We start from the raw sequence: 16,098 nt of genomic DNA, 5'->3' as shown, positions 1-16,098 counted from the left end.
TGGGGGTGTTATATCATCTTTTGGGGTTTGCATTTGAGTATCCTGTTCCTGTGCAAGAACATGTATTCTATTGGCTGTTGTCAGATTCAATGGGGTCCTGTACAGGTTATATGGGGGTCATAGCTGGCTCTATAGGCAAAAGAGGAAATGCAAATCCTAGGTGTTTCTCTGAATTAATTTTGTCAACCTTTTGTTTGTTGCTTATCTGAGTTTCTGTCTTGACCCAGTCTTTCTGAATGGATTACCAAATCTGCATTTCTAAAAGCTGGCCTCCTTAGTTTCTGCTTGGGGCAAGGAAATTTAGGACTGGTTTCTGGATAGGCTGGCCCAATCTTTCTTAATGGGCACAAAATATCTGCTGGGGTATATTAAGTAAGACTGAGTCTGCTTTCTGTCTTTAAAAAAACAGGTTTCTCCATTAGGGAAATATAATATTCTGCCTTTTTAATATTTCCCATAATATTTCATTCTTCGGGGGGTGGGGGATTTTGCTGACTTTCTACAATTCAGTTGAAACCCACAAACTGTGTTTGTCCCAGATCTGCTAAGGATCCCTCCTTATCTAATCTGGATTGCCATCACTGTGATGTTATCAAAATATTAGGCTGTCAAATCCTTCATCAGTCACAAAACCTTCATTTCGAGTTAGCCTACCTCACTGGGTTGTTGGGAAAATCTTGCTGGATTGGTGACAAAAAAAAAAAAAGATGTACACAGTCCCAAGTGATTAGAAAGCGGGGTGGTCTGTAAGAAACAGATAAATAGATTACATCCATTTGTATTATGGAACAAAAGAATAATATTAAAGCAGGAATTTAAGCAGGGATTAAAAAAAGAGAATTTAGAAAAAGATTTCGGTGTAGAGATAAAGGGGAAAAGAGAGGATTAAGAGAAATAATAACCAGGAGCACAAAAGATAATTAAATTAACCACGTGGGTTGCAATGTTTGATTGACCCTTGACGCGTCACGTGCTACGACAGAGTTGACACTTGCCTGGATTAGTTAATACATGCTCCAGGCATGTATGTTAGCTACTAGAAGGCGTAATATTCAATTTGGCCAGTAGAGGGCGCTGTCGCCTTAGCTGTGGAGCTAATACCGCTATCCTTTTTCGCCAGTCTTCATAACTTGGGCAGCCGCTTTGGGAAATCAAGCCAACTCTAATTTCCAGATGTGCAGTTGCATCCAACACATCTGGAGAATACCTGCTTGGGGGCAAAAGCTATTCTGGTCTGTGCAAGTCTGCAAATAGCAAGAAAAATTATTGAAAGTTGGAGTGGGGAGGGTATGTTTTATGACCCATGTCAACCCTTAGAACGGCTGGGAGATCATTTTCTCCCTTGAGCTCAACCCCCAGTACTCAAGAAGGCTCTTAGGATCCCAGAACTATGATCTCCTGTGCAGGGCTGTGCCCAAGAAATCAGTAAAGTCCAAACATGGCAACTTTACAATGGGAGGATTTCAACATCCAGTATGGCTGGCTGGGGAATTCTGGGAGTTGAAGTCCACCCATCTTAAAGTTGCCATTTGCAGTAAATGACTCCTATGTGATCTTGCAGACGGGAAGATGCTCTGAATGACAAATTTTCAACCAGTCTTATCTGAGTCCTCAAAGTATGACCCCAATTGAGCCCAAAATCTCCATCGCTAAGGAAGACAGTTGTTAAATGAGTTTTGGACCCATTTTCTTGCCATCGTTGTTAGGTGAATCAATGCAGTTATTAAGTTAGTAGTTGCAGTGGGCAAGAAAGGTTGTAAAACTGTCTTGCTTAGCAATGAAAATTTTGGCTTGTTTATGGTCTTAATGTCGAGGACTATCTGTATTCCTCCTCGACTTGTTCAAAGATAGACAGCCTTATTCTCAATTCCTCTAGTTTATTTAATTCTTATTTATTCATCACATTTAGAAACTGCCCAGCTGCCTCACAGAGGGACCCTGGGCAGTGTACAAATGAAATGCCGTGTTGCGATTGTCACCCTGGCTTCAAGTCAACTGTAGGAGCCGTGGGATGGCTGCCTTCCAGCCTCAAATGTGGGTGATCTCCCTTATTAGCTTCTCCGATACAAATGGCTCATTACCGTCCCTTGAGGAGGGATTGTTCCTGGGTTTTAATTAACAGAATAAGGCTTAAATAACCGTATCATATCTCCCTGGAGATGCCATGAAAGAAGGCTATAGTTTCCCCATCCGTCTTATCGCAACAACAGAAAGCGAAGCTCATCGCGCAAACGAGAAAGGAGGTCACCTTCCTTGGCTAAATCTTTCGTTTCCTTCTTTGGTTCCACATTTTTCAGCACAAGGTGCATTTGAAGTAGCAACAGAAAGAAGGAGGCGAGAACTGTTCCAGAAGTGCCACAAATGATTTATTATTATCCAATGATTTATTTCTGCAACCCCCCCCTTCACATTGCTACGAAACAAAACTTTCATCGGGGGGGGGCGAGCAGCTTTCTGATCAGCACCCTGTGATAGTCAACTCGGCATTCTGCACTGTTCGCTTCTCTCTGCCTCGCGGGTTTGCATTTGATGAAAAACTTTATTTATTTATTTATTTTATTCCATTCCATTCCATTCCTATAGCTGCTCAACTCAGCCAAGCAATTCTAGGCAGCTTACAATTCTAAAATTATAAAGCAATTAAAACCATTAAAAAAAAAAAACATTGCAAGAATAGAAAAAAAAAATCCACAAAATAAATAAGAACAAACGAAGTAATACTTAATCAACTAATAGTAAAGCCAAGAAACCGTGTGTGTGTGTGTGTGTGTGTGTGTGTGTCGGGGGGCCTTTAGCAAATTCTGAGCCCCAGGTACGGGTTCACACAGCCAAGATTTTAAAGCCTTGTGAAAGGCCAGCAGAGTTGGGGCTCTTCTGATCTCCGAGCAGGGAGAGAATTCCATCCGGCAGGAGCCCATCCTGTTATTCCTGCCAGTCAATACTCTTTGGCTGACAGAATCTGCAGGACTGCCAATCTGCTGGATCAAATTGGATGGGTAGATACTCTTGGAAAAAGACAGTCCTTCATGTAATCCGGTTCAACCATGTAAGGCTTTAAAGGTGACCACACCAGTCTCTTGCATTGTACCTGGAAAGGCACCAGTAGCCAGTGCAGCTCATGGAATAGCGGTGTTACAAGTGCTGTGTAGCCAGCACCATTTATTACCCATGCAGTCACATTTTTGCAGCAGTTGGAGGAGGAGGAGAGGGAGAGAGAGGAGGAGGAGGAGGAGGAGGAGGAGGAGGAGGATAGTGCCATAGTGAAAGCGCTGGGATGGCACTGGGTTCAAGTCCCACCATCCTAAGCCAAAAAATCTCCTGGGATGACTTTGGGTTAAAGCCTCTTTCTTGGCCAAATCAACCTGGGGTTGTTGTGTGGTGAAGAAAAGGAGGAAAGAGCATATACGCCATCTTGAGCCCTTGAATTAAAGGTGGGACATAAATCTAACACTTTGTGAACAAATAAGGAAACAAACTAATAAGAAGATAAATTTATGGCAATGGCACCTGGACTTCCAAGGACTCCTATCTATCTGTCTTTCGGTCTGTCTAATCATCTATCTAGGATGTGGTTTTCCCCTCCAGATAAATTGTACGTTCAAATTTTCTGCCCACAAATTTGGTGTAGAAGCATGAAAAAAATTATCTTCTGCCTGAACTGAGTCTAGTTTCCCTATGAAAAGCGAGCTGGTAGTTTTAGAAAAAAAAGTCCCTTTGGCTGCAATCTTGTGCAGGCTGAACTCAGCTCAGGATTACATCTGATTGATTGATTGATTACATGCCATCAAGTTGTTGTCGACTGTTGGCAACCACATAGATTTTCCCCATGAGGGATTATAAATAAGGGTTTATGTAATTCACTTTTTAAAAAATGAAGCATGGGAGCCAGTATATTCACCCAGACCCTTCAGTTCTACTTCTATTGGCCCACTTTCACTTCTGAGGCCCATATCAACTCATTTAGAGTGTTTAAAGCAAAATCGTTTATCATTACCTACCTCTGGGAGGTTTAGTCCTGGAATTTCCTAGTGCTCCTCTGTCTAAAGACTGTCTGTTTATCTTTTTAAGATCAGGCAAGTTCTTATTGTATTTATTTTTTGCTTGCTTCTTGCCTTTGTTGTTTTTATAAGTAACTCAAGGAGGCAAACATACCTGATACTCCTCTCTCCTCCTGTTTTCCCTGCAACAATAACCCTGTGAGGTGGGTTAATTGCTTAAGGGGGGGGTGGCTAATGTAGCTCAGCATAGTGATTAATAAGCAAAAAGGAGATATATTTTATTTATTTACTTATATTTATCACACATTTATTATTATTTTTACAAATAACTCAAGGCGGAGACCGTATCCGACATATGTGTCCACAGGTCATGGTTGTCCCCTTTCCTTGAAGATGTTTCACTTCTCATCCAAGAAGCTTCTTCAGTTCTGAATGAATGATAGAGAATTGGAGGATTTATATTCCTCGCAGTCATCTGGTTGTTAGCAACCCTGTGAAGTGGATTGACTGAGAGAAGGACTGGCTCAAAGTCACCTAACTAGCATCTGTGCCTAAGGTAGGACTAGAACTCACAGTCTCCCAGTTTCTAGCCTGGTGCCTTAATTTCTAATCTTAACCACTAGACCAGGGGTATCAAACTCACATCGTCACGGCAGTGTCATGTGACGTATCGGAACTTTCCCCCCCTCTTTGCTAAACTGGGCGTGGGTGTGGCCAGAATGGGTGTGGCCAGAATGTGATGCATCTGGCCCGTGGGCCGGGAGTTTAACAGCGTAGTCCTGGACCAAACTATAGGTGGCATTTCTTGGTGATTCTCTTTGCTGTTCAAGTATTAACCAGGACAGAGACTGCTTATCTTTACCAGACCTGGATAAAATATGCCTGTCAATGTGAATGAGTTTGGCTATGTAGAAAGCATGAGTGGGTGCAAGAAATAAAGCAAAGAAATTGGTTTGATAAGACCTGCAGGCTCCTTTGCTCAGAATTATCCTGAGAGTAGTTCCGAAAACTGGACAAGGTGCAGAAAAGGTTAATCAGGAAGTTCAAGGAATTTAGACAATTTTGTGGAGAAAAAAAGCAAGGAATTGGGAATGCCTTTTGAGGGGAGGGGGAGAGAAGAGAGTCTTATTCAAGTACAGGAAGTCCTTGACTTATGGCTGCAGTTGGGACCACAATTTCTGTTTCTAACCTAGGTGAGTTGTGCCTTTCTTTACAACCTTTTTTTGTTTTTTGGGCAGGGTTGCTAAGTGAATCACTGCAGTTGTTAAGTGAATCTAGTTTCCCCCTTGATTTTGCTTGTTGGAGGTCAGCTGGGAAGGTCGAAATGGCAATGACATGCCCCAGAAAGCGGCAGCTTTTTGATCATGTGACCGTGGGAATGCTGCAACTTTTGTAAGTTGGTCCTAAGTCATTTTTCTCATTGCCATTGTAACTTGGAACAGTTGCTAAGCAAATGGTTGTAAATCAAGGATTACCTCCTGTAACCGAAAAGCTGCCACTCAGAAGAAGGTCAGGACTGGCTGACCTTGCTATTCAGCAGGCCACAGAATCGGTGCATTTAAATTACAGGAAGGCCGATTGGAACGCAACGTTAAAATCAAATGACCAGCAGCCGCCTTTGCTCTGTCTCCCGGATTCCTGCGTTGTAAAGAAGCCGCGGAAAGGGGAAAAGGGCTCCTGTTAAACGCAGGCGATCAAGCCAATGCTCCCTTCCGCGCGACGGCTCCCGGATCGAGCTGCCGAGTTGAGGGTGACCCCAGCCTCCGCCACTTCAAGGTTCGGGTTCGATCCCGCTGCCCACCTTTGCCCGAGGGTGGCATTCCTCCTTTCTTCGCGAAGGCGGGGTTCAGAACTCCGAAGGGCGCGCGCGTCCACCTCGCCGGCGCCTCCAAAGTTTTATCCAGCCGCTGGTTGCTCCTCTCCTCCGTGCCAGGGCGAGCTGGGCTGGGGTGGGGGCTGAGAAACAGGCCGGGCGGGCGCCAGCGGCAAGAGGCCGCCAGGGGCCGCTGCCTCCCAGCTGCAGCGCCGCCGGAGCGCTCGGGGCGCCCTGCGAAGGGGGCGGCGGGCGGGCGGGCAGGGCGCAGAAAGAGCGCGGCGCGAAAGAGGCGGCGCGTGAGGAGATCCCCGCCTCTCTCTTCCCTTTTTGGACCCAGCCGGCGAGCCAGCAGCCAGACAGTCCGACGGGCAGCCGGTTGGTCTCTCGACATCCCACCAGGGAGGGCAACCCGCCGTCCAGCATGCCGAGGGCCAGAGGCGCGGTAGCGAGCGGACAGACTGCTTAGAGCGCTGTGGAACTATTGGCCCGGCTTGGCGAAAGTCGCCCAGCCCACTGGAAGTCCGCCTGTCTTGGAGTCGGAGAAAAGCGGTAAGTGCGGAGCTTGTTCGCAGGAAGGGAGACCTTCCTGGAGGGGCCAGAGGGTTGTTCCTGGAGAGCGGGGAAGACCCGAGAAGCGGGCTTCGCCGCGGCGTTCCCCAATCGTCTCCCGGCTGATTCAAAAGTTTGCTCCGGCGGCTGGCAAGTTAAATGCCTCCTTATCTGGTCGGTTCTCTTCGGAGGAAACGCGCCACTGAATTTTTCTGACTTGCCCAGAGGGAAAGAAGCCTCTAGGGCTGATTTAAGACCAGCGTTCAAGCGAAAGTAACCTGCGGAAAAAGGGGACGCTGTCGATCCTTCTCCGCCAGGTCTCCAAACCCGACAGGAAATTTAGGGATGGCAAGACGGCCAAGTTTGAATCACTCGCCCGTCGATCGAGCGGATTCCAAAGACGAAGCTGCCTGCTATGAGAGAAAAGAGGGAAGGGGAGAATTTTAAATTGGTTTCAGTCGACGACTTTTGGAAAAAAAAAAATTGAATGATACCTGCCCTCTTCCTGGCCGGTTTAGGGATTGAGCCTTCTGGGCCGCCTCCACAAAAGACGTTTAATTCATATATTCCTCCTTTTCAAAAGACTCAGAATCTAGAGCTCCACCACAGGGAGCAATGCGTCTTCCTAAGATTCAGGCTGGTTAAGGTTACCTCTCCTCCAAAATAATTTATCATCAAAATCAAAATCATCATTTTGGGGTGAATGTAGATAAGCCTTTTCCCTTCCGCACCGTAAGCCTATCGGAGTGCGTTGAACAGTGGAGATGAAAGCAAACTAGAGTTCCGATTTTATTTTATTTTCTTGAAGATGGAAACTGAGGAAACTAGAGGACAGCCAACTGACCTTTTGTTAAACCTGAGCAACAGGTTTAGAGTCTCCCTTCCCCCTAATAATTTGAGCATAAGTGTCTGATGGAAGAAATCCAGGGCATTTTGGCCTAAGCTTTTCATGCTTTCTTTTTAACCCTTCCTCCGCTCCCCGTTGATTTTTTCCCCCCTTCGAGTCGAGTTTTTAAAAAGGCTGAAGGATCCAGTTTGATTCCCTGCAAGATTGATGAGTAACTCCCGAAAGACAGGGCTTCTAGCGGTATAAACACTGCAGCATCCAAAGAGGATTTGTCAACACTAAAAATAAACAGACCCACAAATGTCTTCAACAGGCACATGTCCAGTTTCAACGATATTTCAAGAATGATGCGGGCAGAGTGAGTCGCTGGCACTTCTATTCTTTTATTTTTAAAACCCCAAGCGCTGACCTTGGTGCTGAAATCCGCTCTCCCGCTCTGTCTCTTCGGAAGCCACCGAGACACACACACACACACACACACAGAGAGAAATCTTCCCCTGTGTCCGACCCCGTCCTAAACTGGCCTGGCTGGCAGAGAAGAGGGGTGGGGGGAGGAGGCAGGGAGACAGAAGGCGAATATTTCTCAACACGTAAAAACTGATCCGTGTTTTGGGCCTGGATAGAGATGGAGCTACAGTCCAGAGTCAGTTGGGTGTAGTGGGGAAAAGTGCTGGCTTAGACAGAAAAGCCTGCTGTGGGATTTTGGACCAACCACCAGGAGATGGTGAGTTCTAGTCCTTCCTTAGGTAGGGCAGCCACTGGGTGACTTTGTGCCAGTCATTCTCACCTAACCCACCTCACACAGTTATTTTGGGGGGAAACAGGAGAAGAAGGAGTATCAGGTATGCTCACCCCTTTGAGTTACTTATAAAGGCAGGACAAAAGGCATCAATTCAAAACATGAAACACACCTGTAAATAGCTCAAAGGCCAATCCAGGTGTGGAGGAATCAGGTAGTAGAAGAAACGTGTTCCTGGGTTGATGCTGCAGAACTAAGAAGTCATTTCTTAATTCCTGGGGAAGTCAAAGCAAAGCACCTCCAGGTTGTGCTGGGAGAGAAAAAAAGCTTGGTCTGGAGGTCCTTTGCAAAGCAAAAGGGGAAAGGAAACTCCTGGCTGCTTGGGAATCAAAGATGCCAAGACTATGTGGCATTTTCCAGGCCATATCCTGAATTGGGTTAAGCCAGCACTGTTTGGGAAAGGAGCCTCAAGGGTTGAAATGAGCCTCCTAATCTTCTCTAGGTCTTAAAGCTTCCATTTTGAGAGTCAAACCTCCCCAATGTCTCTCCAAATGCCCACCCAATACACCATTTATTTTGGCTGATCCAGTCTGGATCTTGGCTGTACTTTTTGCACCCTGATTCTGGAAAAACAATGGTTGTCATTTCTTGTCCTTCCCCTTCCTCTTCTTCTAACCCTGTTTGCATCCCATCCTGTTTATTTAGACGACCAGTTTTTATTACTCACTGAAATACTGGCCTGGGTAGGAGTTGAGATATTTTTAGAGCTGCGCAAGAAAAGATTTCAGCATGAAAGCTTGAATTGGTTCAACCTGGCAGGTCAGAGTTAATGCGAGGAATAATATTAACTCACATGACATCTAAGAGATAATTACATGTGCACTTTTATAAGGAAACTATTTTCTATCCCTCTCTCACTTTCCCCATTTTTTTTAATGTTTAGCAAATAATTAGCAAACATGATGCCTTTTATCCTGAGCAAAACATTTGGGGCCACCCAAGAAAGAATTAAAAATGAGAAGTACTCTTAGAGCCATTGATTGTGCTTCTTTGCACATGTTTGCATGTTTATTATGCTGTTCGGAGCCACAAAGCTGGAAAGGAAACTAATCAGTGACATCCTCAAGATCAATAGCTTTTATCAGATTGACAAAAGCTGTGTCAAGTTGTCACGATATAAACTCCACTACTTTTGAGTGTCAAATTGTTATCAAAATGCATATGCAAAAGGGACAGAGTTGGCATTCTGAAAATATGACTCTGCCTTCCGCATGTACCCCCCTTCCCAGGGCAATGTAATGATTAGTCGGCCAGACAGGAACATGAGATTAAATTCCCATGCAGGCTATAAACTTCACTGGGCCAATTATGCACGATTAATGTACTTCACAGGATGGTTGGGATGATAAAATGAGGACAGATGGGATAGACGCTAGAAAAAGTAACCGTATACACTTATTAAATGTGCATGGAGGATGAGTAGTTATTGGCAACTAATTTTCTCCTTATTTTTCATCCCCGTTTCAGAAGAGTCCAAGAGCAGTAAAAAGGAACAAAGCATCTTTATTATGGTTTATTCGATTTAGCTGATCCTATTTTTCTTTCAGCTGCTCAATATAGTATAAACCCAATAACTTTGCCTATTTTTATTTCTTGTTGAGGGGATAAGGAAAATTGCTGTTTGACTCAAGATTGCCCTGAAAACTCCGAGACTGAGGTAGGAACTGAACCCAGATCTCCATAGAATTAGTGTTAAGGTCTGCCTGTAGAAAGAAATCTGCTCCTCCCTGTTTTTGGTACCATCACTGGCTAATGGGGAATATATAACCAGGCAGATTAGTAACAATCCTTCTAGGCTAATAGCTTTTTATGCACTTTGCAAAGCTGAGAATATTTAAGTGATGGAGAAATTTAAGTGAACTCATGATTGTTTAATGGTGGCTGGCACCCAGCCCCAACCATGGGTTACCCTTCTGGATTTGCTTATACATTTCAATACAGTATTTATATCTTTAAGGGCTATGGAAAATTCCCTATCTCCCCTCATTTCCTGTGATACAAATATATAAAAGCTGTTTCTCCCTAACTTGGTTACTGAATGTGTGAATTAACTTCTTGGGGAAAGAATGCATTTTAAGGGTTGAAGAAGGACCAATTTATATGGTATTTTGGGGTGCTCCTAAAATAAGAATTGCAAGTTTTCTGTTGATATTGAAGATGTGGCTGAGATGTAGGTTGGTTAAACCTACTCTGAGCAATACAGCAATACTGATATCTATGGCCTAACAGCCATTGTATTTGTTCATTATTTCTTGAAAATTGCATAACTGGATAAACTGCTTAAAATCTGCACATTCCATATGTTTTAGGATGCAAACTGGATGCAGTATTTAAAGTGCGGTCTTTTTCTGCCTTGGTAAGACCATACTTGGAATACTGAATCCAGTTGTAGTCACAGTACAAAAAATAAAAATCTTGAGACCCTAGAAAAAGTGCAGAGAAGAGCAACAAAGATGATTAGGGGGCTGGCAGCTAAAACATATAATGAACAATTGTAGGAACTGGGTATGTCTAGTCTAACTAAGAGAAGGGGTAGGGGTGACTTGATACCAGTATTCCAATATTTGAGGGGTTGTCAGAGAGAAGAGGGGGTCAACCTATTTTGCAAAGGCCCGATGGCAGGAGAAGAAATAACAGATGGAAACTTATCAAGGAGAGAAGCAACCTAGAACGAAGGAGAAATTTCCTATCGGTGAGAACAATTAACCAGTGAAATAGCTTGCCTCTAGAAGTTTTGTTATTCTGTTAAACTCTCCCAGCATCACAAAGTTGATCCCTGAAAGTGTCTCAAAGCCAGGGAACACAACAGACTTTAGTCTAGGGTTCTTCAACAAAATGCTTTAGACATCCCTTCCTTCTGCAAACCAGTTTTAAAATGATGGGAATACTGAAGAGGCAACCCACCCTCCAGCCCCAACCCAAAATCTGCTGCTTAGGTTAGATCAACAGCATCATGCTGAAGACATCAGCCTTGGTTGAGATTCTTTAAATAGAGCAGAAGGCAGCAAAGATGATGCTGGCTGGGGATTATGGGAATTGCTATCCCTCCAGATTCTCCCAGTCTGGAGAATGCCAGTAAACTGAATAATATGATGTTGGGTCTGAGCAAACTGAAAATCAGGAACTGAGTCGGAGTGCTACTATTTTTGCTTTCTTGTGAATGTATTCATATATTTAAATAGGAGACTTTAACCCCTTATCTGGTTTCCTCATGCAAATTACTTCTCATGCAAATTATTGTTCTGTATGACAATTTCTACAACAAAATGGTTTGCTCTTGGTTAACAGCTTTAATCGTTCAGTTTGCCTGAAAACTTTATATTGCTTAAGTTCAGTTTTGGATATAGAAGCGAATGGATCCTGTCTCCTAATCTGCACACATAATGTTTGCATTACCCAGAAATCAGTTTTCAGCCGCAGGTTATGTATATTTTTATAATTTAACATAATGTAATGTACATTGAGGAAGCCTCTGAATATTTCATGTCTTCATTATTCTTGTTAGTATTTTTAATTTTCTCATATCTACACAGCCTAGTTCTCTCCAGATCTGGCTCTGTGGTTTCAAAGCAAACTTTGACATGAACAAAAATGTTGATATGTGTATATATTTGATGTGTTTGTATGTTAGAAATCCACTTAGCTGCTGAATAAAGTATATAAGAGATTCCAGTATGAACAATAATTGTGCAGAACAGGAAATGAGGGGAAAATTTGTTGTAACATTTGCAAAACTTTTGATTTTCTGGCATCTTTTGCTTCATGCATGAACTAATTTTTGTCTGCAATAAAGCACATTTTGGATTTTTCAACCCACATAACTAATACTTCCTGAAGTTGTATTAAATGGGGTGGGGGGAATGTGTGTATATTTTAACAAATGATGGTATTAAAAAAAATGAAAAGATATATTTGTTTATATCCAAGCAAAGAATGGGGAAAGGGTATAGTCCTCAAGGACTGATTTAGGAGTAGAATTCAGGGGTGGAAAAGAACTTAAAAAAAAAATAGCATTAGTAAGTAGAGGAATCTAAATATGTTTTGCTATTCCATCAGAAGGCTCATTGAGTTGTTATTTGGGTGCCTTTTTAATGGTTGCTTTTTGAGCAGCCAGATTTCAAAGCCAGATGGAAAAGATTGAGAAGTTTTATCAACCAGAGAGAAGTGGGTTCGAGTCTGCATTCAGACTCAGTCAGAACCTGCTGGGTGCAACTGAACCCAAGACCAGCCTCATCCAATTCCCCTTGGCAAAAACCACAGTGAAAAGATTGGTTTGAGCAAAGAGAGAGCCCTGGTAGAATGCAGAATGTAGAATAGCTGGTCTGGGCTACAAGTGAGGCTGGTTATTTGTGATTAGGCACTCTGTAGTGGGAGTGTCTATGCAGAAAAGTCACCACATGATCAACATGTCAAAAGTCCCATCCCTTTTTGGGTGGGGTGTTGTGCAACAGGGGGGGAAGTTTTTTCAGGAGAAATTTTATGAAAAGAAAGTGGCGAGTTATAATTATGAGTACATTCTAATGTGGCAGTTTCATAAGGCTTATTATGACCACAACCAAATCCCCAAATTTCCACTGCTAAGCAAGGCAGTTGTTGTGTCCCTTTTAATGGCCCCCCTTTTTTTTGCCACAGTTGTTAAGCAAATTACTGCAAGTTGTTAAGTGAATCATGCGGTCATTAAATGAACCTGGCTTCCCACATTGACTTTGCTTATCCAAAGCTGGCTGGGAAAGTGATCACATGATCCCCGGGGACACTGCAACCATCATAGAGGCAGGCCTTTTGCCAAATTTTGGAATTTTGATCGTGGGACCGTGGGGATGCTGCAACAGTCGTAAGTTTGAAAACCAATCATAAGTCGCTTTTTTTCAGTGCTGTTATAACTTCGAATGGTCACTAAATGAATGGTTGTGTTGTTTTCAACTACTATATGGCTTCATATTTAGGTGAACTGTTGCAGCCAGAACTTGTGACTATTGAGGCAGGGCCACCGGATCTTGGCTGTAGATATCCAAGTCTCGTCTTCTTCTGGGTGCAACTCAAGGTGCTGTTTATTACCCCTAAAGCCCTCCATGGCTTGGGGCCAGGCTATCTGAAGGACCACCTCTCCCCTATTACATCCACTCAACCCACCAGGGTGGAAAGGCAGAGCTTGTTACCGGTTCTATAGATTAGGGAATGTACATCTGATGCGGCCTTCTCAATGGTGGCCCCTTCTTTATGGAATGTCATTCCCCCTGAGGTAAGGTTGGCTCCCACTCTGTTGCTTTTCCAAAAGCTCCCCCACCCAAAAGTGGGATTTTTCAGCAGTCATAGGGACCGCAAATGATCAAGAGGTTCATTTGATTGTGTGGTTGGTGCCATGAGGCATGGGGTGAGGTTTTTATGGTGGATTTTTAAATGTTGTAAGCTGTCCAGAGTTTGTGAGTTGGGCAGATGCATACACACACACACACACACACACACACACACACACACATCTTCACACATATATATATAAGTATGTATGTATGTATGTATGTATGTATGTATGTATGTATATATGTAAGTAAAATAAATAAAGTGACCACTAGATGGCTGGAAAGAATATGAATTTCCTGCATCTCTATGCTGCTCTCTAGTGGCTAACTGAGTATCTACAGCCTAGATTTGGTTGTCTTGAACTGAGCTTTTCTAGGGTTTCACAATACAGCATTGCAATTCCATATTTTGCATTATTCTTTGCAGTAGCTCACGGGGAAAAATACTACTAAAATACTAACAAATTCAGAAAGGCACATCCCACATTATCTTCATAGCAATCTGGTTAGGTAGGCTAGACTGACAGGAAGTGACTCAGCCAAAACCATGTTAGCTTCATGTTTTCATCAGCCATCCACTAGGTGGCCATTTGTTCCTGGCCACCTAGTGGATGACTGAGACTTATTTTCTGAGAATAAACCTAGGTTTCTTATCATGAAATGGCTGGATTAACACCTACCTTAAACATGTACGTATATGCTAGAAACCATAATTGGCTGAACTCACATCTGCGTTCTGGAACAGATGTCTTCTACTGGCACATCTTCCAAAAATGTTGATTGTAGGAAAAATGCAGAGAAGAGCAACAAAAATGATTTAGGGCACCGGAGGTTAAAATATATGAAGAACAGTTGCAGGAAAAAGATATGTCTGGTCTAACAAAGAGAAGGATAGGGGAGACATGATAGCAGTCTTCCAATATCTAAAGGGCTGCCACAAAGAAGAGGGGGTCGACCTATTCTCCAAAGCACCTGAAGGCAGGACAAGAAGTAATGGATGGAAACTAATCAAGGAGAGAAGCAACCTAGAACTAAGGAGAAACTTCCTGACAGTGAAAACAATTAATTAATAGAAAGACTGACCTCCAGAAGTTGGGTGCTCCATCACTGGAGATTTTCAAGAAGAAACTGGATAGCCATTAGTTTAAAATGGTATGGGGTCTCCTATTTGAGCAGGGATGTTGGACTAGAAGATCTCCAAGGTCCCTTCCCACCTTGTTATTCTGTATATAATTCATTTCCCAGAATTCCTTAACCAGGATGTCCACTGCTAAGAATCCTGGAACTTGAAGTCAAAACATTTGGAGCGCTCCAAAGTTGAGATAGGCTCTGTGAAACCATCATGAATGAAGATTACACATTGCAACAGCTGTGTTTCACACAACAAATTAGGCCAAAACTAACTAAACCCGCATCATGACATATATGAAGCCCCTCCAGGTGTACAAGGACTCCAGATCAGAGCTGGATTACTTCTTTTCCTTCTCCTCCGTGTGCCTTGCAGCTCACACCAATTGATAGATCCCAAACTGAATATAGTGTTTTCCACTCTGTTCTTTCATTCGTATTCCCTGGAGAAATTTCTCTGGAGAAAACCATCTCGAGTTAGACTGACAGGTGAGAGACCTTAATTTTCATGATGGACCCTGAAGCCTGCAGGGAACAGTGGGTGTGGAGAAGAGGGTACAAGGTAAGAACCAGAAACATTTCCAATGAAATGTCACTTTGAAATAGTAAAAGTCCTGATTTTGTCTCAACTCTCGCACTGGCCATGTGTGTAGATCAGAAGTCTCCAACCTTGGCAATTTTAAGCCTGGCAGATGCTCTCCAAGGTTGGAGACCCCTGGTTAGATGATGTTTTAAAACCAAACTTATTCAGAGGCCATTGTCTTTTCCTTTACTTATCTTGTTGAGTGACAGTTTTTAAACATAATAGAAATCAAGTAATATTGAATTTCCTGCTGTTACTGGATGAATATGTTGATTCCTTCAAAGGAACTGATGTTACTAGTTCAGAAGAAAGGGAAAAATTATGCTGAGGATAAGAATATAAGTTCCCTGTCCAAGGATGGTCCAGAATAAATGGTTTTTAAGATTTTTTTGTTGAGTTTTAATTGAAAAAAAAAACGTGATGGAATTGGAATTAGAAGAATAGAAGCAAGGATATTCAGAATAACAGAATAACAGTGTTGGAAGGGACCTCAGAGGTCTTCTAGTCCAACCCCCTATTGAGTCCTATTCTCAAATAGGAAAGCCTATACAATTCCAGATAGATAGCTGTCCAATCTCTTCTTTAAATTCCCCCATTGATGGAGCATTAACTTCTGGAGGCAAGTTGTTTCATTGAGTTAATTCTTCTCACTGTCAGAGAATTGCTCCTTAGTTCTAGGTTGCTTCCTTCCTTGATGAGTTTCCATCCATTGCTTCTTGTCCTGCCTTCAGATGCTTTGGAGAATAGCTTGACTCCCTCTTTTTTGGTGTTCAAAAGGGCAATAAAAAAGTTGGCAGTTGTGACAGTATTTAAATGTATTTAATTATGATTTAATTAGTGATATAAATGTGTTGCATGTAAAATAGTTGTAAAAAGGAGGTGGGATTTTAAACATGTGGACTCCATCTTTATGTTTTTTACTTCTTCTGTGGATGGTCCTGGTCAACAGGATGGAGAAAAGGGTAATCCATATGCACACACAAAGATAAAAACCATCTTCCTTAGAGTTAAGGTGAAAATACTTACCATAGAGTTTTGTGATGTAGCGTAATGGTTGACTTTTGCAGAAAACAGGGAC

The 16,098-nt window shown here is 42.8% G+C and overlaps 1 protein-coding gene across 1 annotated transcript in view; it reads left to right on the top strand.

Annotated features, from left to right (window-relative positions):
• The first annotated feature begins 6,078 nt into the window (after positions 1–6,078).
• Positions 6,079–16,098, top strand: part of LOC117654807 (sodium channel protein type 5 subunit alpha-like) — a 391,184-nt gene continuing 381,164 nt past the window's right edge. The window contains exon 1 of the mRNA XM_087893106.1: positions 6,079–6,363. The gene's annotated coding sequence lies outside the window, so the exon portion shown is untranslated. The remainder of the gene's footprint in view (positions 6,364–16,098) is intronic.

This window comes from Pantherophis guttatus, chromosome 4 (assembly GCF_059756535.1).
Source record: "Pantherophis guttatus breed Tessera chromosome 4, ASM5975653v1, whole genome shotgun sequence".
Classification (NCBI taxonomy): domain Eukaryota; kingdom Metazoa; phylum Chordata; class Lepidosauria; order Squamata; family Colubridae; genus Pantherophis; species Pantherophis guttatus.
This window is presented reverse-complemented; position numbering and strand designations above follow the sequence as displayed.